Raw genomic sequence first — 25,039 nt, forward strand, 5'->3', positions numbered from 1 at the left:
TGCCTTTCCTGTTCCTCCTTTGCTTGTGATTCTTCTCTGTTGGTTTCCTGGCCCTGCTGCAGCTTCTTGAACTACTGATCCTCTGCTTGTAATTTACCTTGGCTTTTCTGACCACTCTTCTGCTCTGCGTTTTTGTACCTCGCTCATCTCCTGGTTTGACTCGGCTCGTTCACCTCGCTTGTTGCTCACGGTGTTCCCGTGGGCAACTTCCCCATTTCCCTGGCTTCTTTGTACCCTTGTCTGTTTGTCTGTCGTGCACCTATTGAGTGTAGGGACCGTCGCCCAGTTGTACCCTGTCGCCTAGGGCGGGTCGTTGCAAGTAGGCAGGGACTGAGTGGCGGGTACATTAGGGCTCACTTGTCTGTTTCCCTACCCCGACATTACACTATGTGAAATACTGTTAGTTTGTTATTACTGTTATCTGTCTGGTTATATTTGTAGAAGGAATCTTTTTTACTAATGAGTAATTTGACAGATTGTCCTAAGCATGCCCAGAAAGCCCAGCTTGGGAGACTGAGGAAAGTTCTGGAAAGCAGGGCAAGGAGCAGGAGGAGGAGCTCTGTGCTAGAGGAGCAGACAAGAGAGTGAAGGAGAGAGACTGCAGAGAGTCTCATGAGAGGAGAGTATAAAGAGAGACCACAGAGAGACCCCTGAATGGAAAGTCTGGAAAGAGCGACAGGGACCCGAGACCCAAGACTTCCAGGGGTCCGTGAAGTTATTTCGTACAGTGTTTGAGGAGCCTGGACGAGTCTTGTCGGCAGCCACTGCTATACTGAACCTTCGACAGGGAGACTCCTCCGTGGGCGAGTACACCATCCCGTTCCGGACCTTGGCAGGAGAACTGTCTTGGAACAGTGAGGCGTTGGTAGCTTCCTTCTGGCATGGCCTATCACCCGAGATCAAGGACGAACTTGCTGCCCGGGATCTACCATCTACCTTGGACAACCTGATTCTACTTGCCACTCGAGTGGATATAAGGAACAAGGAAAGATCTCAAGAGGTTCGACAAGAGAGACAGCTTCCTAGACTGGCGCCCAACTTCCATCAACCCCTCTTGCCTGCTTCTACTGCTCCACCCGAAGATCCTATGCAGGTGGACCGGATTAAACTGTCAGTCTAGGAGAAGCAGCGCAGGCGCACCTCTGGACTCTGCCTATATTGCGGCCTCACTGGCCATGTCGTGCCCCAGAAGCCAAAAAACCCAGACACCTAGGATTGGTTGGAGAGACAACCCTGGGCGATACAGCATTTAATAGAGAACTCTCCTCCAAACTGTTCATTCCTGTGACCATTGGCGCTGGTGAGAGTCCCCATCCGGACTCTGCCTACCTGGACTCTGGCTCTGCAGCTAATTTCATCTGCCAAGACCTTGTGGATCTTCTTCAGTTGCCCACTGTTCTGCTGGAAAGGCCGTTGATCGTTTCCTCGGTAGATGGACTGCCACTGCCTGACCCAATTTTGTCTGTGACCAAGCCGTTGAGGCTTCAAGTGGGAGCCCTTCACTCTGAGCTTATCTCCTTGTTTGTCCTGCCCATGGCCGTCAACCCCGTGCTGCTGGGTTTGCCTTGGCTCCGTCTACACGCCCCTGTCCTGGATTGGAACTCCAGTGAAGTTCTCCAGTGGGGTCTGAAGTGTCTCAACCGCTGTCTGGGGCATATCCATCCGCCTCAGTCTCCTTCGCATCAGTCATTAGCGGGGTTGCCTCCTTGTTACTCTCTGTACTCAGACATCTTCAACAAGAAGGAAGCAGAGATGTTGCCACCACATCGAGCGTATAATTTGTCCTATCGACTTGGCTCCTGATCAGTGGCGGATTAAGTAGACGATGGGCCCTGGGCTGTTACTCAAACTTGGTCCCCCCTTGTGCTCCACCGCCCTGTCGCGCCGTAACTATTTTTAACACTACCTTTTTGGGCAAGCATTAACAAATGGGTGTTACGATTCCCCTTGTCACAGGGCTGTGTCCCTACATACTGACAGTATCACACCGTGCAGGGACACATCCTCCTGACAAGGGGAATTGTCTATCAGACCTGGACTGCAGAAAGACTTTTTGTGAAATACCAGGATTTCCTATAATAAACATGTCAGGAGAGGTGACAGATTCTCTATAAATCTAGTGACTCACACGTGACGAAGTCTGAGATTCTAGTAGTTTTTTTCCTCTTTTCTTCTCCATCCGGTCCAGAGCACATGACGATTTCTCCCGGCCATGACCCATTTCTGCAGAATTTGCCACTCAAAATGTCTTCGACTCCTCACTTTTCCAACATTTCCACACCTATAAACGAAAATAAACTTATCATGGTGCCACATACTGTACCCCTAAATATAATCGCACCAAACACTGCGCGCCTGAATATAATAATACCACACACTGTAAAACACCACATACACACAGCCCCCTGTACATAGTGCCACACACAGCCCCCTGTACATTGTGCCACACACAGTCCCCTGTACATAGTGCCACACACAGCCCCTGTAGATATTACACACCCCCATAGATAGTGCCACACACAGCCCCCTGTACATAGTGCCACACACAGCCCCTGTGGATATTACACACCCCCATAGATAGCGCCACACACAGCCCCATGTAGAGATCACACATCCCCCCCATAGAGAGCGTTACACACAGCCCTCTATAGATACAAATGAATATCCCCCCAAACGGAAATCTTTAGCAAAGTTTCAATCACCTTTGAGATCAATGGTGATGCAAACGGAAGCTAAGGTTTCCATTTGCCTTTCCGTTGAGGGGTTAACCAGATGGAACCCCTCAACGGAAGGGCAGCGGTGATGTGAAGAGGGCCCATGTGCATGTGTGATACTGTTTGTTGGACCCTGTATCTAAGCCAAAGGTAGGCTTAAATACAGGGTCTAGCAGACAGTATTCTTATGACGTATAAGCTGGGGCCCTGTATCTAAGCCTAACACACAGTAGGCTTTAACGGTTGTCCAGTCCCTAAAAATTGATGGCCTATCTTCAGTATAGGCCATCAATAGCTGATGTGTTTCGGGTCAGACACCCGGGACCCCCGCCAATCAGCTGTTTTGAAGGGGTTGCAGCTGCTCGTACGAGTGCTGCTTCCCCTTCATTTCCCTCACTTGCTCACACTGTGAATTCGCTGACACGACCGTGTTGGCGATTCAGTGTGAGAAAGTGACCGGAATGAAGGGGAAGTAGCGCTCGTACGAGCGGCTGCAACCCCTTCAAAACAGCTGATTGGCGGGGGTCCCAGGTGTCGGACCCCAACCCATCAGCTTCAGCAAGACACTAGAATTACACTTACCTCCTCTTCGGCCGCCAGTCCTCACTCCATCAAGTGTCGTGACGTTATGCGCTGTGCACAGCGCTCAGCGCTGTGACGTCAGAATGTCCGATGCGCTCCAGGAAGAGGAGGGGTAAGTACTGTCAGTTACTATAGTAACAGGGGTCCGTGTAGTTTATTACATAGGCCCCAGTTACTATAGTAACTTTTCATTGATGTGTGAATGTGGCTGCCGCTAGCACCGGGGCCCCCTCCGGTGCTAGCGACACCCGACCGGGCATGAGGGGGCCGTGCGATCATGTGTGGTTCGGCCGGCCATGGGCCCCCCGGGAGCCTTGGGCCCTGGGCGGCCGCCCGAACCGCCCTAATGATAATCCGCCACTGTTCCTGATTCGTCCCCTCCTCGCGGTAGAGTATACCCTCTCTCCTTACCTGAAACCCAGTCTATGTCGGCCTACATTAAGGAAAATCTGGAGAGGGGCTTCATACGTAAATCCTCATCCCCAGCCGGAGCCGGGTTTTTCTTTGTCAAAAAGAAAGACGGATCCCTCCGACCCTGCTTTGACTACTGGGGCCTCAACCAGATCACGGTGAAGAACAGGTACCCATTGCCTTTGATTTCGGAACTGTTTGATTGCATACGGGGGGCATTTTTTTCTATACTAGACCTGCGGGGGGCCTATAATCTAATCTGGATTAGTCAGGGTGACGAATAGAAAACTGCATTTAAAACACGTGATGGGCACTACGAATACCTGGTCATGCCCTTCAGCCTGTGTAACGCCCCCGCGGTATTTCAAGAATTTTTCAATGACATTTTTTGTGATCTCCTCTATGTCTGTATTGTGGTGTATCTCGATGATTTTTTCCCTAGATCCTGTAACTCATCAGAATCATATCCGCCAGGTTTTGCTTAGATTAAGGGAGAATCATCTTTATGCCAAGCTGGAGAAGTGCATGTTTGAAAAAAAGTCTCTACCCTTTCTGGGCTATATCATCTCCGATCAGGGCCTCAAAATGGACCCTGAGAAGGTAAAGGCTGTCCTGGAATGGCCACGCCCCCAAGGCTTAAGGGCCATACAGCGCTACCGGCTGTTCATTCTTAACTTCTCTTCATTGACGGCTCCCATCTCTACCCTCACCAAAAAGTGCATGAATGCCAAGGAGTGAACTCCAGAGGCAGAAGCCGCATTTAAAACCTTAAAACAGGCCTCCACGTCAGCCTCTATTCTTCATCATCCTGATGTATCCCTACAGTTTTCGTTAGAGGTAGACGCTTCCTCTGTTGGTGCTGGTGCACTGTTGTTCCAGAGGGGTTCGAAAGGCAAGACTGTGGTATCTGGCTACTATACTAAACTGTTTTCTCCCGCAGAGCGCAACTTTTCGATTGGGGATCGGGAGGTACTGGCCATCAAGCTGGCCCTGCAGGAGTGGAGACACCTACTAGAAAGTGCAGCTCATCCAATCCTGGTCTTCACGGACCACAAGAACCTGACCTATCTTCAGACGGCTCAGCGGCTGAATCCTCATCAAGCCAGATATTCGTTGTTCTTTGCTCGGTTCGAACTCCACTACCGACCTGCCAACAAGAATGTGAGGGCCGATGCCTTGTCCAGGTCATTTGAAACAGAGGACACTGTCGAGTCCCCACAGAATTTTATTGATCCTTCCTGCATCTTCTCGGTCAATCCTCTGCAAGTTAGAGACATTCCTCCGTGAAGGACTTTTATACGTCTGGCAGACAGAGGAAGATTCCTTCGCTGGGGTCACAGTTCCAAGCTGGCAGGTCACGCGGGTGCCCTTAAGACCCGAGACCTAGTTACACATCTGCTCCAACCACTGCCTGTGTCCGATGCCCCCTGGAAACATATTGCAATGGACTTTGTCACAGATCTGCCTCTCTCTGCAGGATGCAGTGTGATCTGGGTTGTGGTGGTGGATCGATTTTCCAAAATGGCTCATTTTGTTCCCCTTACTGGCCTGCCTTCTGCTGCTCGGATGGCCGATCTCTTCGTCCAACACATCTTCCATCTGCACTGCTTGCCTATGCATATTGTCTCGGATCGAGGGGTCCAGTGCACCTCGAAGCTCTGGAGAGCACTCTGCGGTCTCCTCGGTGTAAAGTTGGACTTTTCCTCGGCCTACCATCAACAGTCCAACAGTCCAATGGCCAAGTCAAGAGGGTTAACCAGATTATGGAGAACTATCTGCGGCACTTTGTCTCCAGGCGGCATGTTTACTCGGTGCAGCTGCTCCCGTGGGCTGAGTTCTCCTATAATAACCATACCAGTGAGTCCACCACCTCCAGTCTGTTCTTCATCGTTTACGGCGAACATCCTCACATACCTCTTCCTGTCTCTACTATGTCCCAGGTACCTTCAGCCGACTCTACCTTCAGGGATTTTCTGCAGATATGGCAACAGACCCGATCTTCTATTCTGCTGGTGGTGGACCGCATGAAGAAAAAGGCAGACACTAGAAGACAAGAGCCTCCCCAGTGTCTTCCAGGAATATCCGGATGAAGGTGCCATCTTGCAAATTTGCTCCCAGGTTCCTCTGACCCTTCGAGATTCTGCTACAAATTAACCCTGTGTCTTACAAACTTCGGTTGCCTCCTACTCTCAAGATCCCTAACTTCTTTCATATCTCCTTGCTCCTTTCATGTCTCCAGGACTCCTAGTTCCACAGTGGCTCATGGCGGCTCGTCAGGGACTTTCGAAGTAAGGGAGATCCTGGACACCAAGAAAGTGGGAGGAAGGACGTTTTATCTGGTAGATTGGAGGGGATTTGGTCCAGAAGAGAGGTCTTGGGAGCCAGAGGAGAACATCGATGCTCCTAAACTCGTGAAGAAGTTTCTCTCCGCTCTGGCCCCAAGAAGAGGGGGCGTAAGAGGGGGGTACTGTAACGTCTATGGCCGCGGCCCGTCGTTCTGACTTACCCTCTGACAGCTGCGGCCATGGATATGTGAGTTCTCGGCGGCATCTACCTCCAGGGAGACGCCGGCACTCACTTCCTGCTTCAGAGACTGTTTCCCGCAGGGCGCGCGCACCCGAGCGTGCACAGCCTAAAGGGCCAGTGCGTGCACAATTGCAGGTAATCTGCAATCAGTTCAGAATGCTGCTGGACTATAAAAAAGGCTCTGCCCTCTTGATCATTGCCTGAGCGTTGTTGTATACCTAAAACTTGTCTTGCAAATGGTCTCCCAATGTTTTCCAGTTCCCAGTATTACCCGTTCCTGCTGCCTATACACTGTATCCTGTGCTACCGTGCCGTCTAGAGTTGAAGTCGAGCTGTATCTTCCGCTGAATCTGCTGTGTTACACCCACCGGGTGTCTGTCTGCTGCCGGAGCCTTATCTTAAGCCTGAATCACCACTACTGTCTACATTGCCACAGGTACCCTTTCTGGACTATAGACATTGTATTGTCCCTGGTTGTCTAGCTGCCTATCCGCTACGCGGTATGGCCCAGTGGGTACACACCCCGCGCCGTGACATCTATCTATCTATTGTAGAATTATATGCTTAGAACTATCTCTATATTGCTAGATACAGTATATATAATTACAGAACTGTTAAGTCTAGAGACCCATACAAGACACTAAATTAAGAAGAAATACTAGTAATTTGGGCAGCAGTCTTCAGTGTGTAAAGATATTTTTTTACAATTACATGATCTCCAATGTCTTACAGAAAATGTAAACATTGCAAAAAATTAAGAGCTATAATTTACAGTTGTAATACCCATGGCCTACCAGTAGATGTCATTGAACGATATGAAAAAAAATTGCACTACACTTAGTGGTGTTAAACAATTTTGTTTAAAAATAGACAATAGGAGTTATGCATTATAATAATTTTTATCTTTTTTTTTTAAACAAAAATATTTCACTTTACATAGATTTTTCTGGCTACCACAGTACCACACCATTTTTTTCTGTACATCATTTCACTTCTAAAACGGGTATCTCTTGGTATACCTGTAATAGATATGATTTTTTTTATTGGTCGTTAATCAGGTACTACCCGCTTGATAGATTTACAAATTGTTCTTACAGACTATAGGAGGCTAATCTATATGTAACAAGTGTCATACTGGTTATTTTCTAACCTTATTCTATTTGCATATTTGGGGAAAAAAAACAACTGCTTTAATTATGCCCCAATTAGACAAGAATATAACTACTCTAATACTGCCACTATGTACAAGAATATACCTACTATAATACTGCCCCCTATGTACAAGAATATAACTACTATAATACTGTCTCATATAAACAAGAATATAACTACTATAATACTGCCCCTATGTACAAAAATATTACTATAATACTGCCCCTATATACAAGAATATAACTACTATAATACTGCCCCCTATATACAAGAATATAACTACTATAATACTGCCCCTATATACAAGAATATAACTACTATAATACTGCCCCCTATATACAAGAATATAACTACTATAATACTGCCCCCTATATACAAGAATATAACTACTACAATACTACCCCTATATACAAGAATATAACTACTATAATACTGCCCCCTATATACAAGAATATAATTACTATAATACTGCTCCTATATACAAGAATATAACTACTATAATACTGCCCCCTATATACAAGAATATAACTACTATAATACTGCCCCCTATATACAAGAATATAACTACTACAATACTACCCCTATATACAAGAATATAACTACTATAATACTGCCCCCTATATACAAGAATATAACTACTACAATACTACCCCTATATACAAGAATATAACTACTATAATACTGCCCTCTATATACAAGAATATAACTACTATAATACTGCTCCTATGTACAAGAATATAACTACTATAATACTGCCCCCTATGTACAAGAATATAACTACTACAATACTACCCCTATATACAAGAATATAACTACTATAATACTGCCCCCTATATACAAGAATATAACTACTACAATACTACCCCTATATACAAGAATATAACTACTATAATACTGCCCTCTATATACAAGAATATAACTACTATAATACTGCTCCTATGTACAAGAATATAACTACTATAATACTGCCCCCTATGTACAAGAATATAACTACTATAATACTGTCTCCTATAAACAAGAATATAACTACTATAATACTGCCCCTATGTTCAAAAATATTACTATAATACTGCCCCTATATACAAGAATATAACTACTATAATACTGACCCTATATACAAGAATATAATTACTATAATACTGCCCCTATATACAAGAATATAACTACTATAATACTGCCCCCTATATACGAGAATATAACTACTATAATCCTGCCCCCTATATATAAGAATATAACTACTATAATACTGCCCCTATGTACAAGAATATAACTAATATAATACTGCCCCCTATGTACAAGAATATAACTACTATAATACTGCCCCTATATACAAGAATATAACTACTATAATACTGTCCCCTATATACAAGAATATAACTACTATAATACTACTCCTATATACAAGAATATAACTACTATAATACTGCCCCCTATATACAAGAATATAACTACTATAATACTGCCCCTATATACAAGAATATAACTACTATAATACTGCCCCTGTATACAAGAATATAACTACTATAATACTGCCCCTATCTACAAGGATATAACTACTATAATACTGCCCCCTATATACAAGAATATAACTAGTATAATACTGCCACCTATATACAAGAATATAACTACTATAATACTGCTCCTATATACAAGAATATAACTACTATAATACTGCCCCTATATACAAGAATATAACTACTATAATACTGCTCCTATACACAAGAACATAACTACTATAATACTGCCCCTATATACAAGAATATAACCACTAAATACTGCCCCTATATACAAGAATATAACTACTATAATACTGCTCCTATATACAAGAATATAACTACTATAATACTGCCCCTATATACAAGAATATAACGAATATATTACTGCTCCTATATACAAGAATATAATTACTATAATACTGCCCCCTATATACAAGAATATAACTACTATAATACTGCTCCTATACACAAGAACATAACTACTATAATACTGCCCCTATATACAAGAATATAACTACTAAATACTGCCCCTATATACAAGAATATAACTACTATAATACTGCTCCTATATACAAGAATATAACTACTATAATACTGCCCCTATATACAAGAATATAACTAATATATTACTGCTCCTATATACAAGAATATAATTACTATAATACTGCTCCTATATACAAGAATATAACTACTATAATAATGCCTCCTATATACAAGAATATAACTACTATAATACTGCTCCCTATGTACAAGAAAATAACTACTATAATACTGCCCCTATATACAAGAATATATCTACTATAATCCTGCCCCCTATGTACAAGAATATAACTAGTATAATACTGCCCCTATATACAAGAATATAACTACTATAATACTGCTCCCTATACAAGAATATAACTACTATAATACTGCTCCCTATATACAAGAATATAACTACTATAATACTACTCCTATATACAAGAATATAACTACTATAATACTACTCCTATATACAAGAATATAACTACTATAATACTACTCCTATGTACAAGATTATAACTATTATAATACTGCCCCCTAGGTACAGGAACATAAATACTATAATACTGCCTTAAATGTAATAGAATATAACTACTATAATACTGCCCCCTATGTATATACATTGTAAAAGAGTCTAGTAACTGTAAATGTAAAGTTATGCATCTGGGTACCAACAACCTGCATGCATCATATGTCCTAGGGGGAGCTACACTGGGGGAGTCACTTGTTGAGAAGGATCTGGGTGTACTTGTAGATCATAAACTAAATAACAGCACAATGTCAATCAGCTGCTTCTAAGGCCAGCAAGATATTGTCGTGTATTAAAACAGGCATGGAATCGCGGGACAGGGATATAATATTACCTCTTTACAAAGCATTAGTATGGCCTCATCTAGAATATGCAGTTCAGTTCTGGGCACCAGTTCATAGAAAGGATGCCCTGGAGTTGGAAAAAATACAAAGCAGAGCAATTAAGCTAATAAGGGGCATGGAGAATATAAGTTATGAGGAAAGATTAAAAGAATTAAACCTATTTAGCCTTGAGAAAAGACGACTAAGGGGGGACATGATTAACTTATAGAAATATATGAATGGCACATAAAAAAAATATGGTGAAATCCTGTTCCATGTAAAACCCACTCAAAAAACAAGGGGGCACTCCCTCCGTCTGGAGAAAAAAAGGTTCAACCTGCAGAGGTGACAAGTCTTCTTTACTGTGAGAACTGTGAATCTATGGAATAGCCACCGCAGGAGCTGGTCACAGCAGGGACAGTAGATGGTTTAAAAAAGGGTTAGATAATTTCCTAGAGCGAAAAAATATTAGCTCCTATGTGTAGACATTTTTCCCTTCCCTTTTCCCATGCCTTGGTTGAACTTGATGGACATGTGTATTTTTTCAACCGTACTAACTATGTAACTACAAAAAGAGGGGCACAGATAGGGCCGATTCTAGCTTTTCTGCTGCCTGAAGCGAAAGTTGAAATGGCCCCCCCCCATCTTGATCGTCACCCCCCTGGCTATTCTACATCACTAGCAGCCTCCTCCAACTCTTGCGTATGCGCCATTGCCTTGTACTCCCCTGGCATGCGCGGTGTAGCCGGTCAGAGTACACCTCGCTGCACAGTGCTTGCCCAAGTAGTACAGGGCAATGGCGCATCTGAGAAAGTTGTAGGAGGCTGCTAGTGATGTATAACAGTCAATCAAACATAGAAAGGTGGGTTTGGAGGCAGGAGTATGTGAATCTTCAGGATAGCTGCACCGCCCCATGATCCTTTAATGAGTAATTAGCATATAATGTGCATCATTTTACAAGTTGATTTTATAGATTTTGCTGCATCTGAAAAAAAACATACAAGGGAATGTTTGGAAATATTGTCAGGTCATGTATTACTGCACAGTGGCGGTTCAAGGGGTTCAAACTACATGACAGGTTACCATTAAATATTCAATCAAATGAAAACAATTCCATCTGCCCTGCAATTTTGTTATTATAAATACATCCTACAAAATTACTCCAGAACCAAGCTCATACATATATACAGTACGAGAACAAAGCTCAATACATTTATACAGCACAAGAACCAAGCTCCGTTCATAAATACAGCACAAGAACCAAGCTCAGTACATATATACAGCACCAGAACGAAGATCCGTTCATAAATACAACACCAGAGCCAAGATCAGTACATAAATACAACACCAGAACCAATCTCAGTACATATATACAGCACCAGAACAAAGCTCAGTACATAAATACAATACCAGAGCCAAGATCAGTACATAAATACAGCTCCAGAACCAAGTTCAGTACATATATGCAGCACCAGAACAAAGTTCAGCACATTAATACACCAGAATCCAGCTCAGTACATATATACAGTACGAGAACAAAGCTCAGTACATAAATACAACAGAATCAAGCTCAGTACATATATACAGCACGAGAACCATGCTTGTTACATATATACAGCACCAGAACCAAGCTCAGAACATAAATACAGCACCAGAACAACGCTTAGTACATAAATACAACACCAGAATCAAGTTTCCTACATATATACTGCACCAGAACTAAGCTCAGTACATATATACAGCAACAGAACCAAGCTCAGTATATAAATACAGCACCAGAACCATCATCAATACATATATACAGTACCAGAACAAAGCTCAGTACATAATGACAGCACCAGAACCATGCTCAGTACATATATACATCCCCAGAACCAAGCTAAGTACATAAATACAGCACCAGAACCAAGCTTAGTACATATATACAGTACTAGAACCAAGCCCTTTACATATATACAGCACTAGAACCAAGCTCATAACATAAATACAACACCACCACAAATCCAGCTTAATTTAGGGCAACCCCTGCCGTATAGGTTTGTGTGTTGTAAAACTACAGCTCCCAGTATGGCCCGAACAATGTTAAGGATATGCTGGGAGTTGCTGTTTCACACAAAAATAAACATACCACCAATCATCTCGCTGCAGATCATACACTGACTACAGTGCTGATTAGAGGCAGAATAAACATTTACATTAAGTGTATCACAGGTGATCTCTTCTCAGATTCTAGGTCTTCTTCTCTTTTCTTCTCCATCTGGTCCAGACCTCTATGATGACTTCTCTCGACCTCAGCCCATTCCTGCCCCCATGTAGATAATGCTCCACATATAGCCCCTTGTAGCTGGTGCCCCACATATAGCCCTCAGTAGATAGTGCCCTATATATAGCACCCCCTGTAGAAAGTGCCCTACATATAGCCCCCTGTAGATAGTGTCCTACATAAAGCCCCCCTGTAGATAGTGCCCCACATATAGTCCCCCTGTAGATAGTGCCCCACATATAGATCCCCTTGTAGATAGTGCCCCACACATAGCTCCTCCCTGTTGATAGTGCCCCCTGTAGATAGAGCCCCCTGTAGATAATGCCACTTACATTTTTAAGAGGAAAAAAAACCTTTACATACTTACCTAATCCCGTTGCCACGCCATCCTGTGGCAATGCAGGCCTGCTCACTTCTGAGCAGGTCTCCTGGGTCTGAACGACGCAAGTGGTTCGATGACATCATCACGCCGCTTGCATCGTTAAAAGGCGTTGATTGACAGGGCAAGTCATTCTGCCCTGCCAATCGGCACCTTTCACATGCGCCATTTAGCGCTTATGCATGTAATTGTATCTGCATCCTATAGACGCAAGTACAATTATAGTGCAGGAGGGGGTGGCGCCGGCTGGTTTCACTGGCGCCGGCGCACCCACAGAGAGACAGCAGGCCACCGCCTTAGGCAAGACGCTCATCTTGCCCCATGGACGGTTCTGCCCTGGGCACAGAGCATATAGCTATAAGTGAGGCGTCACAAAAGTAACTGACAAGCATGCATCAATCACAAAGACTTTACATACAGCTTCTGAAATAAGAAATGCATATGTTCTAAATAAGTATCTTAAAGGGTAACTGAACTTTCAAAAAACTAGTGACATGTCAGAATTTTTTGAAAGTTTAGTTACCCTTTAAATGAGTATCTTACCCATTTTATCACTATGTCCATTAGCCCAATGGGGAGCTATATTGAGCTAACAGACCTAGTGATACAATTCTGGGAATTGTTGTGTCTGCAGCAAGCAGTAAACTTTAAATGTTGTGTCTGCAGCAAGCAGTAAACTTTGAGTAATATCATTCTGTGAACCTTGACATGAATTTCCAATGACAATAGAATAATAACATTGCTGTCTATGGAATTCTACAGCTCTCGTATTCTGCACACATCTCACCAAGAATGTCTTATTCCAGAAAATGAGGAGATAATCAGATGTAATGTAGGAGGAGAATGTAGACTACCCGCAGTCTGCACAATAATAGAACGACCGATTGAAACCACACAGCACGAATGAGCCTGAAACAACACTGAGCTCTTCTTAAGCCCCTACTGTGTCCAGATACTTAGAAGGAAACAATATGTTCCTTATATCCATCTTTGCTGTGTTCTGCGAATTCGCTGCTTCGCACAGTGTCCCTGAATTTCCAGGAAATCCGTGGTATCAACCTGCTCGGCGGAAAGTGAAATTATTATAACAAGCACGTAATTCAACTCTTGAACTATAGATGTACAGTAAGGCCTCATGGGCCCAACCGTAATTACGGAAGCCGTTGCGGACCTATTCATTTCTATTGGCCATGGACACCTTCTTTAATTTACAGATGTGTGTCCGGGTCGTAGAAATGATCCTCAAAATATAGTACATGTCCTATTCTTGTCTGCAATTGTGGCCCAGACTCGCCCATAGACATCTATGGGCGCTTCTGCAATTGCGGACGGCTACAGATGTGCATCCGTATTTGCGTATCCGTATTTGTGGACAGTAAAAACCCTTACGGACGTGTGCATAAGGCCTTATACAATGTGTTTATGTAGACATCTTTTAATCATAGAATATAATGAAAGCTGCTTTGTGTATACAGACGGAGTAGTGTTTATGGCATCAAGTAACATAGTAGCGTAGTACAGATGTAGCAAAGTTTAACTTGACTCTGGTAACTTGCTGCAGCGTGATATCACACAATAAAAGTCATTGAAAAACCATTGAAAAAGTCAAGTTTTGGTTCGAGTCCCTCCGAGGGACTAATAAAAAGTGGAAAAAAAAGTTACCGTAATTTTCGGACTATAAGACGCACCCAGATTTTAGACGACAGAAAATAGGAAAAAAAAAACATATTTTACTACTTTTACAAAGAAAAAACTATTGGTTAAAAAAAATTATTTGTTCGGTTTCATCACATTCTGAGAGCCATAACTTTTATATTTTTTTTATCGATTGAGTGGTGTGAGGGTTTATTTTTTGCGGGACGAGCTGTAGTTTTTATTAGCACCATTTTTTGGTACATACTTTTTATCTCATTCTTTTTAGCGCTACGGTGGCCAACAACGATTCTGGGATCTTATTTTTACTTTTTACGCCGTAAACTGTGCGAGTCAAATAATGTTACATTGTAATAGTTCAAACATTTACGGACGCAGCAATACCATTTTTTTTTACAAAAAGAGACGTTTTTCATTGTACTTGGGGAAAAAGATTTTTTTTTAACTTTTAATATTTTTTTATACTCCTGAAAATGTATCTAACTTTTTTTTTTTTATTAGCTCCCCTAGGGGGCTTAGTGATCATTAGATCGCTGGTACAATACACTGCAATACATGGATGAGTTACGGAAACAGCGTAGCTCAGCGGGTTACGCTGTTTCTGTAACTCGACCATCTACGCTCTTTTCGTAGCTAGCGAGTTCCGGAAACAGCGTGGCTCGCGTTGCTACGCTGTTTTCATAACTCCCATTCACTTCTATGGTAGTTGCGGAAATAGCGTAGCTCAGCGAGCACTCGGCTGTTTCCGTAACTTCCAACCACCTAACCAGGAAGTGGCCGTAATACTGCGGAGTCGGGTAAGCTAGAACGGGGTTTAGGGGGCCCCGTTCTTGAGATAGATGTGGGTCTCAGAGGCGGGACCCGCACTATCTGACATTTATGACATATCATGTGGATATCCTCAGAAAAAGCATGGTTGAACAGCAGCACACGTCTCCCAAATTTCAATCAATATATTATTTTATTGGTCAAACATCCAGTAAAAAATGGCAACGTTTTGACCCGTGACAAGTGGAGGGTCTTTCTCAAGCCTTCCGCAATTGCAGACAAGAATAGGACATGTACTATATTTTGAGAATCATTTCTATGGCCCGGACACACATATCGGGGATATGTCATAAATGTCTTTCATGGGAAGATCCCTATAAATGCCGCGGTCGCTATTAACTGCGGCATTTAACTAGTTAAACGGCCAGGAACGGCGCAATCGCTGTTCCTAGCCATTAGAGCAGCGTGTCAGCTGTAAAACACCTATGGGACGGGCTCAGCGCGTGAGTCCGCTCTAAACATCATCCCCTCCCCGCTCCATGATGTGCCGGCACATCATGGGTCGGGAAGGAGTTAAGCAGGGGCGTAGCTAGGGGGGGACAGGGGTGCATGTGCCACGGTCGCAACTAAGAGTGGAGTTGGGGGGCACCGGGGCTGCACCGTCCATGATGGCGGCCTGTTGCCTCTCTGAGGGGGCAGCGGCACCACTGAAACCAGCCTCCGCCACCCCCTCCTGCACCATGGGCGATGAATGGCCGCATATGTTCCGTGCTCGGCCTTTCAACAACTCAAGCGGCGCGATTACTCCGTTGCACCGCTTGCCTCGTTGAAAGGCACTGATTGACAGGGCAAGTCATAGTCATCCCAACGCTGGCGTCTATGAAAGGCACTGATTGGCAGGGCACAATGATTTGCCCTGTCAATCAGCGCCGCTTGTGTCGTTCAACCCCAGCAGACCTGCTCAGAAGAGAGCAGGTCTGCATTGCTACCGGACGGCGCGGGAATGGGATTAAGGCGAGTTTGTAAAGTTTTTTGTTTTTTTTATCCTAATAAAAATGGGAGTGACATTATCTACAGGGGGGCTCCATCTACAGGGGGCTATATTCAGGGGTGGGCTATATGTGGGACACTATAGTGGAGCTATATGTGGGGCAATATATACAGGGGTGGGCTATTTACAGGGGTGGGCTATATGTGGAACACTATAGGGGGAGCCAGTCGGAGCACAGAGCAACTTCAAAGCAAATCTATTGCTCTGGAGGACCTGGTGTGTCCTTGCATTTCTTGGACAGCCCATTGATTACAATGGGCAACATGTAATGCTTAATTTCCCCTGTGGTGGTGCTGCAGGGAAATTAAACACTTGCTGCCAGTTTTCCTCTGCAGATCACAGCTTATCACTGAGGGTCTATGACCAGCAAATTTTTGGGGGACCTTTCTAATGAAAAAAATATGTAAAAAGCAGACAATCCCCTTTAACTCATATCAGTTTTCAGACTTTTTTAATGGCATTATAGCTAGTTTTAGCCTTGTGGGTTTTTTTACACAAATTGTCCACAGCACAAAGTAGATATCGCATATTTATCAAGGATTGGGAAAACATTGTTCTATATATACCACCCCTTGAGAATCATGGTCAGCCATATTTACAAGACCTTGCGTATAAACACTACCGTGCCTCTCCTTATATGATGATAATTACTGCAGTGTCATTGACACTTTTTCTTTTTTACTCAAAAGTTGTTGCTTTTTTACCAGAGGTCGTGAGAAAATAGAACATTTCTCATGCCCAGTGACTACGCAATAACTGCTCTGTCCTTGGTAAGAGAGAAAGGTCAAGATTCATTGAGCACTTTCTCTAGAAAGAGGAAGAAAGGATTTGGTTTTCCTATGGGAACACACAACTCTACGATATGTCAGAAAGTCATTTATTGTGTTATATATCATTTGGTAAACAGTAGCATGAAAAATACTGTGCGTAGGCCCCATGCACACGACCGTAGATTTTGTCTGTAATTACGGACCCATTCATTTCTATGGCCGACGGACACCTTCCCGTCCAGGGCCGTCAGCGTCTGGCCATGCCCATAATCACGGACTATGATTACGGGCACGGTCGTGCATAGGGCCTTACTTACCTTGCATCCAGCATGAATAAGTCATTCTTGTATTGGGTTGTAAAGTGTTAATAATCAGGAATTCAGGGGGTGTCAAAGGGGTTATGTGATTTGGACAGTCTCTTTTAATTAGGAGCATCACTTCACAATAAGCTGATCACAGGGCGTTACTCTGCGGGGACCCCCAACAATGAGCTTTAATCTGTGGGTAACCTTTCTGCAAGTGTTTAATTTATCTGCAGTGCCCCCACAGGGGAAATGAAGCATTACATATAGGGGAAAATTAAGCATTTTAAAGTCTACAAGACCAAGGGACGTTCTTGGGAGCTGCTTTTGGCTCTGGTTAATAGATGAGGGTTGAACAGAGATCTCTGCTTCTATTAACCCGGAAAAATATTTTCTAAACTAGACAACCCCTTTATGAAGACAATAAGACCCACATTGAAATCACAGCTGGACAGTATTATAAGTATAAATTATAAGAGACACGTAATGGGAGTGCAGATCTGTCAACAGCAAGTTGTTGGTGGTTTCCTGCCCCAAAAATCGAATTTGCAAACTCAGCTCTACTAAATGTGTCTGTGGGTATGTCCCCACAGGGCGTATACACTGCGTATAAGCACACAGCCTATTCGCCCTGTGCGCCGCAGGAAATTCAACTGCAAATTGTGGTGCAATTTTTCAGGATGGAATGTCTGCTGCGGAAAACTGAACAGAAAAAAAAAATGGATATTTACCATGGTGACGTGTCCCTCTGACGTCATGACTTTCTGCAGCCCTGGGATAACGTTCCATCCTATGTGACTGCTGCAGCCTGCGATTGGCTGCAGCAGTCACATGGGATGAAACGTCATCCCAGGTGGCCGGCCTAGATGAAGAAACACAGAATTATGGGTAAGTATAAGATTTTTATTTTCTGAGTTTAGTTTTTTGCGGTGTAATCGCTGCTTTTCCGCCACACAAAACGCAACATCTGCTACTTGTTGCGGGTTTTACCCCCCCCCCCCTTAACAGAAGAGCAACGATTACGCAAATACAATTGACATGCTGCGAAAACCGAACTGCAGGTCAGTTTCTGAGCGTTTTTTCAGCTCATCATTTACGCAGCGTGTGGATGAGATTTTCAAATCTCATCCACTTTGCTGCTACTCTACTATGCTTCGGATTTTCCGCAAAGAAATCCGTTGCGGAAAACCTGCAGTATTTACGCTATGTGTGCCCTTACCCTATAACTTATAGGCGCGATGTAGGGACGTCATCACGCCTGTCTGCGCTGAGTCACACAGCACAGTGCAGAGGAGGAGAAGGATTCTCCACCGGTCGTGGCAACGGGGATAGGTAAGTAATTATGTTATTATTTTTCCATTAGGTACATACATATGAGGGCATTATACTGGGTATGGGAGGGGGCTGTTATAGTGGCTGCATAGGTAACTTTATACTGTATGGGGGGCATTATACTGTATGGGGCAGCTATGGGTGGCAATATACTGTGGGGGCAGCTATGGGGGCATTATACTGTATGGGGGGCATTATACTATCGGGGCAGCTATGAGGGCATTATACTGTGTGGTGGCAGCTATGGGGGCATTACACTGTATGGGGGCAGCTATGGGGGCATTATACTGTGTGGTGGCTATCAGGTGCATTATATTGTGGGGGCTGTCAGGCAAGGCGGCTGGGCCTAGGCGTGCACAGGGGTCTGGTGGTGTAGGGGAGGGGTAGGGGGGCCCAAGCTGAATTCTTGCACCAGGGCCCATGAGCCTTTAACTACGCCCCAGCAATTTGTACTGGGTGTCCTAATGATGAAATAAAGAAGTCAAACCAAAATATTACCACCATTATAATTGTGTTGATGAAACATTTAACAAGTTGACTGGCATGGAGCAGGTAATCTGATAAATGCCAGCATTTGGCACTGCCATGTGTGTGTATTTAAATGCCTGCAGTGTTGTGTAACCGAGCCTTGCCTTGTGATCCAATATATACAGAGGGGCATAGTAGTACACAGCACGACTTGCAGGATCCTTCACATAGCAGAATCCTTGACTAATGCAAACAAAAGTTCACTTAATTAGATTTCTTGCGGTATCAAAAATATTCTTAGATAAAAGGCAACTCACCAAGGAAAGTAACGCTGTCCCCTCCCCTCCCTGTGTTCTTGGCTCCATTGCTCGCTCGGCTTCCTGTATTACTCATGTATTTCGGTGTCCTCAGATTCCCTGGTTCTACACGTGTGCTTAATTATTGTGAAAGAAAGGCCTTGAGATATTCCATCTGCCTCCACAAACAGTAACGCTCTTATTGGGGATCCGGCATCGGCTTCCAAACATTCTATCGCACTTCACGCTGCCAGTGGAATCTTTTGGTGGAATTTCTAGCAGTTTTTTTTTATGTCTAACGATTAGAAAAGACAGACAAACCTTTGATTTGGTCATATGTGGAGCGGCTTATCAGACGTTTAGTGTTGCATTGCAAGCGAAGATCAGGGTGAACGAGTTACAACAGTTATTAGAAAATTCACTGAAATCCAGAGGCCCAGGATGAACTCAATGACAAATCTACACCTAGGGCCTCCATCTATCTGACCATGACTTGTATTTGATATTGAACTGGAAATGGAAAATAGGTAAAAACCCCTATTAACAATGATGGACATTATGGGGCAAAACCCCCAAAAAAGCCACAAAAGCTTTCATAAAAGTGTGCCCCCTTTAGGGTCTCAGAAACAGGTGTATGAAACGGCACTCTTTAATTTGCCCCATAGTTTTCCATTACAGATAAATTATGTAGTTGTACAGTGAAGGAAATAAATATTTGATCCCTTGCTGATTTTGTAAGTTTGCCGACTGTCAAAGTCATGAACAGTCTAGAATTTTTAGGCTAGGTTAATTTTACCAGTGAGATATAGATGATATAAAAAAAATCACATAGTCAAAATTATATATATTTATTTGCATTGTGCACAGAGAAATAAGTATTTGATCCCCCACCAACCATTAAGAGTTCAGCCTCTTCCAGACCAGTTACACGCTCCAAATCAACTTGGTGCCTGCATTAAAGACAGCTGTCTTACATGGTCACCTGTATAAAAGACTCCTGTCCTCAGACTCAATTAATCAGTCTGACTCTAACCTCTACAACATGGGCAAGACCAAAGAGCTTTCTAAGGATGTCAGGGACAAGATCATAGACCTGCACAAGGCTGGAATGGGCTACAAAACCATAAGTAAGACGCTGGGTGAGAAGGAGACAACTGTTGGTGCAATAGTAAGAAAATGGAAGACATACAAAATGACTGTCAATCGACATCGATCTGGAGCTCCATGCAAAATCTCACCTCGTGGGGTATCCTTGATCCTGAGGAAGGTGAGAGCTCAGCTGAAAACTACACGGGGGAACTTGTTAATGATATCAAGGCAGCTGGGACCACAGTCACCAAGAAAACCATTGGTAACACATTACGCCGTAATGGATTAAAATCCTGCAGTGCCCGCAAGGTCCCCCTGCTCAAGAAGGCACATGTGCAGGCCCGTCTGAAGTTTGCAAATGAACATCTGGATGATTCTGAGAGTGATTGGGAGAAGGTGCTGTGGTCAGATGAGACTAAAATTTAGCTCTTTGGCATTAACTCAACTCGCCGTGTTTGGAGGAAGAGAAATGCTGCCTATGACCCAAAGAACACCGTCCCCACTGTCAAGCATGGAGGTGGAAACATTATGTTTTGGGGGTGTTTCTCTGCTAAGGGCACTGGACTACTTCACCGCATCAATGGGAGAATGGATGGAGCCATGTACCGTCAAATCCTGAGTGACAACCTCCTTCCCTCCACCAGGACATTAAAAATGGCTCGTGGCTGGGTCTTCCAGCACGACAATGACCCGAAACATACAGCCAAGGCAACAAAGGAGTGGCTCAAAAAGAAGCACATTAAGGTCATGGAGTGGCCTAGCCAGTCTCCAGACCTTAATCCCATCGAAAACGTATGGAGGGAGCTGAAGATCCGAGTTGCCAAGCGACAGCCTCGAAATCTTAATGATTTACAGATGATCTGCAAAGAGGAGTGGGCCAAAATTCCATCTAACATGTGTGCAAACCTCATCATCAACTACAAAAACGTCTGACTGCTGTGTTTGCCAACAAGGGTTTTGCCACCAAGTATTAAGTCTTGTTTGCCAAAGGGATCAAATACTTATTTCTCTGTGCACAATGAAAATAAATATATATAATTTTGACAATGTGATTTTCTGGTTTTTTTTTAATATAATCTACCTCTCACTGGTAAAATTAACCTAGCCTAAAAATTCTAGACTGTTCATGTCTTTGACAGTGGGCAAACTTACAAAATCAGCAAGGGATCAAATACTTATTTCCTTCACTGTATATACACTACCATTCAAAAGTTTGGCGTCACCCAGACAATTTTGTGTTTTCAATGAAAACTCACACTTATATTCATCAAGTGAGTTGCAAAATGACTTGAAAATATAGTCAAGACATTGACAAGGTTAGAAATAATGATTTTTATTTGAAATAATAATTTTCTCCTTCAGACTTTGCTTTCGTCAAAGAATGCTCCATTTGCAGCAATTCCAGCATTGCAGACCTTTGGCATTCTAGCTGTTAATTTGCTGAGGTAATCGGGAGAAATTTCACCCCATGATTCCAGAAGCCCCTCCCACAAGTTGGATTGGCTTGATGGGCACTTCTTGCGTACCATACGGTCAAGCTGCTCCCACAACAGCTCTATGGGGTTGAGATCTGGTGACTGCGCTGGCCACTCCATTACAGATAGAATACCAGCTGCCTGCTTCTTCCCTAAATAGTTCTTGCATCATTTGGAGGTGTGCTTCGGGTCATTGTCCTGTTGTAGGATGAAATTTGCTCCAATCAAGCGCTGTCCACAGGGTATGGCATGGCGTTGCAAAATGGAGTGATAGCCTTCCTTATTCAAAATCCCAAATACCTTGTACAAATCTCCCACTTTACCAGCACCAAAGCAACCCCAGACCATCACATTACCTCCACCATGCTTGACAGATGGCGTCAGGCACTCTTCCAGCATCTTTTCAGTTGTTCTGCGTCTCACAAATGTTCTTCTGTGTGATCCAAACACCTCAAACTTCGATTCGTCTGTCCATAACACTTTTTTCCAATCTTCCTCTGTCCAATGTCTGTGTGCTTTTGCCCATATTAATGTTTTCCTTTTATTAGCCAGTCTCAGATATGGCTTTTTCTTTGCCACTCTGCCCTGAAGGCCAGCATCCCAGAGTCGCCTCTTCACTGTAGACGTTGACACTGGCATTTTGCGGGTACTATTTAATGAAGCTGCTAGTTGAGGACCTGTGAGGCGTCTATTTCTCAAACTAGAGGCTCTAATGTACATGTCTTGTTGCTCAGTTGTGCAGTGGGGCCTCCCACTTCTCTTTCTGCTCTTCTTAGAGCCTGTGTGTGCTGTCCTTTGAAGGGAGTAGTACACACCATTGTAGGAAATCTTCAGTTTCTTGGCAATTTCTCGCATGGAATAGCCTTCATTTCTAAGAACAAGAATAGACTGTCGAGTTTCACATGAAAGCTCTCTTTTTCTAGCCATTTTGAGAGTTTAATCGAACCCACAAATGTAATGCTCCAGATTCTCAACTAGCTCAAAGGAAGGTCAGTTTTATAGCTCCTCTAAACAGCAAAACTGTTTACAGCGGTGCTAACATAATTGCACAAGGGTTTTCAAGTGTTTTCTAATCATCCATTAGCCTTCTAACACAGTTAGCAAACACGATGTACCATTAGAACACTGGAGTGATGGTTGCTGGAAATGGGCCTCTATACACCTATGTAGATATTGCATTAAAAACCAGACGTTTGCAGCTAGAATAGTAATTTAGCACAATTACAATGTATAGAGTGTATTTCTGATTAATTTAATGTTATCTTCATTGAAAAAAACTGTGCTTTTCTTTCAAAAATAAGGAAATTTCTAAGTGACCCTAAACTTTTGAATGGTAGTGTATGTGTCCTGACTTTGACTATTAATTATTTGTCAATTCCCAGAAATACTCATTTATTAAAAAATGTTAGGTATGAGTCAAGTGTCCTAATAGCGACATCCCCTAAGGACATATTTCTCATAGAGACAGTTTATGAGGACGCTAAGGGACCCATCCAGCCCTGGTTTTTCCCATTTGCTATTAGCGGTTGTACTGTATTATTACCAAATAAAGGGAAAAAAATTGGCCCAAGAGTCATTGAAAGGGAGTGAAACAAACATTAAGCTCTTTTATCCTGGGTGCAGGATGCCCGGTGGCGTCGCTAGCACCGTGGGGGCCTTGGTGCTAGTGACTACCACATTCAATTGTATCTGCGTCCTTAGGACGCAGATATAATTGAATAATATAGGCTGCAGGCCACGTCAGGCCTGCAGCCTATAAGGCGCTGGGAAGAATCCCTGCGCAGATCAGCATGGTGACGTCACTGCAGTACATTGGCCTACGCAAGGGTCCCTTATTGGCGTACCAAGGCTGTGGCACAGCATACAGGGGGTCTATGTGGCACTGTCTACAGTGGGGGGGGGGCTGTGTTGCACTGTCTACAGTGGGGCTGTGTGGCACTGTCTACGGAGGGGGGCTGTGTGGCACTATCTAAAGTGGGGGGCTGTGTGGCACTGTCTACATTGGGCGGGCTGTGTGGTACTGTCTACAGTGGGGGACTGTGTGGCACTGTTTACGGAGGGGGGCTGTGTGGCACTGTCTACAGTGGGAGGCTGTGTGGCACTATCTAAAGTGGGGGGCTGTGTGGCACTGTCTACAGTGGGGGGCTGTGTGGCACTATCTACAAGAGGGGGCTGTGTAGCACTATCTACAAGAGGGGAGCTGTGTGGCACTATCTACAAGATGGGGCTGTGTGTGCCACTACATACAGGAGGGGGCCTGTGTTTGGCACGATCGACAAGTGGGGGGCTGTTTGGCACTATCTACAAGAGGGAGGCTGTGTGGCACTATCTACAAGAAGGGGGCTGTGTGGCACTATCTACAAGAGGAGAGGCGGTGTGTGGCACTTTCTACAAGAGGAGAGGCTGTGTGTGGCACTATCTACAGGGAACTTTGTGTGGCACTATTATTATTTTGGGGCCTAAAGGGAGTACTATGATAGTGTGTGGCTCTGAGGGGGCATTATTTCCATCTGGGGCACTATAAAAGGTGAGGTTTTTGTAGAGGGTGTGGAGGTGCTAGAAAAGCAAGAAGCCAAAGATGTTTGTGTTGCAAATTTTGCAGAGGTGATTCGTAGTCAGGAGAATGTGTCAGGGCAATCTGGGCCAGATGAAGAAGAAAAGGAAAATTGAACAACTCCAATCTGAGAAGACGTCACGTGTGAGTCACTAGAATTCACTCTATTGTATTAAAGGAGTTTTTCCATCTTTTATAATGGGAAATGCCAAAAATGTCTGATAAATGTGGGTCCCAGCTCTGGGACCTGAACCTATATCTAGTACTAGCCACAGAATCTAGACGGAGAGCAGTGGAGAGAGGGTCACGTGTACGCGCAGCTCTCTGCATTCTGTTCAATGTGAGTTACGGAAACAGCCGAGCATGAGCTGCTCGGTTATTTCC

Source organism: Rhinoderma darwinii, chromosome 5 (genome assembly GCF_050947455.1).
Source record: "Rhinoderma darwinii isolate aRhiDar2 chromosome 5, aRhiDar2.hap1, whole genome shotgun sequence".
Taxonomy (NCBI): Eukaryota; Metazoa; Chordata; class Amphibia; order Anura; family Rhinodermatidae; genus Rhinoderma; species Rhinoderma darwinii.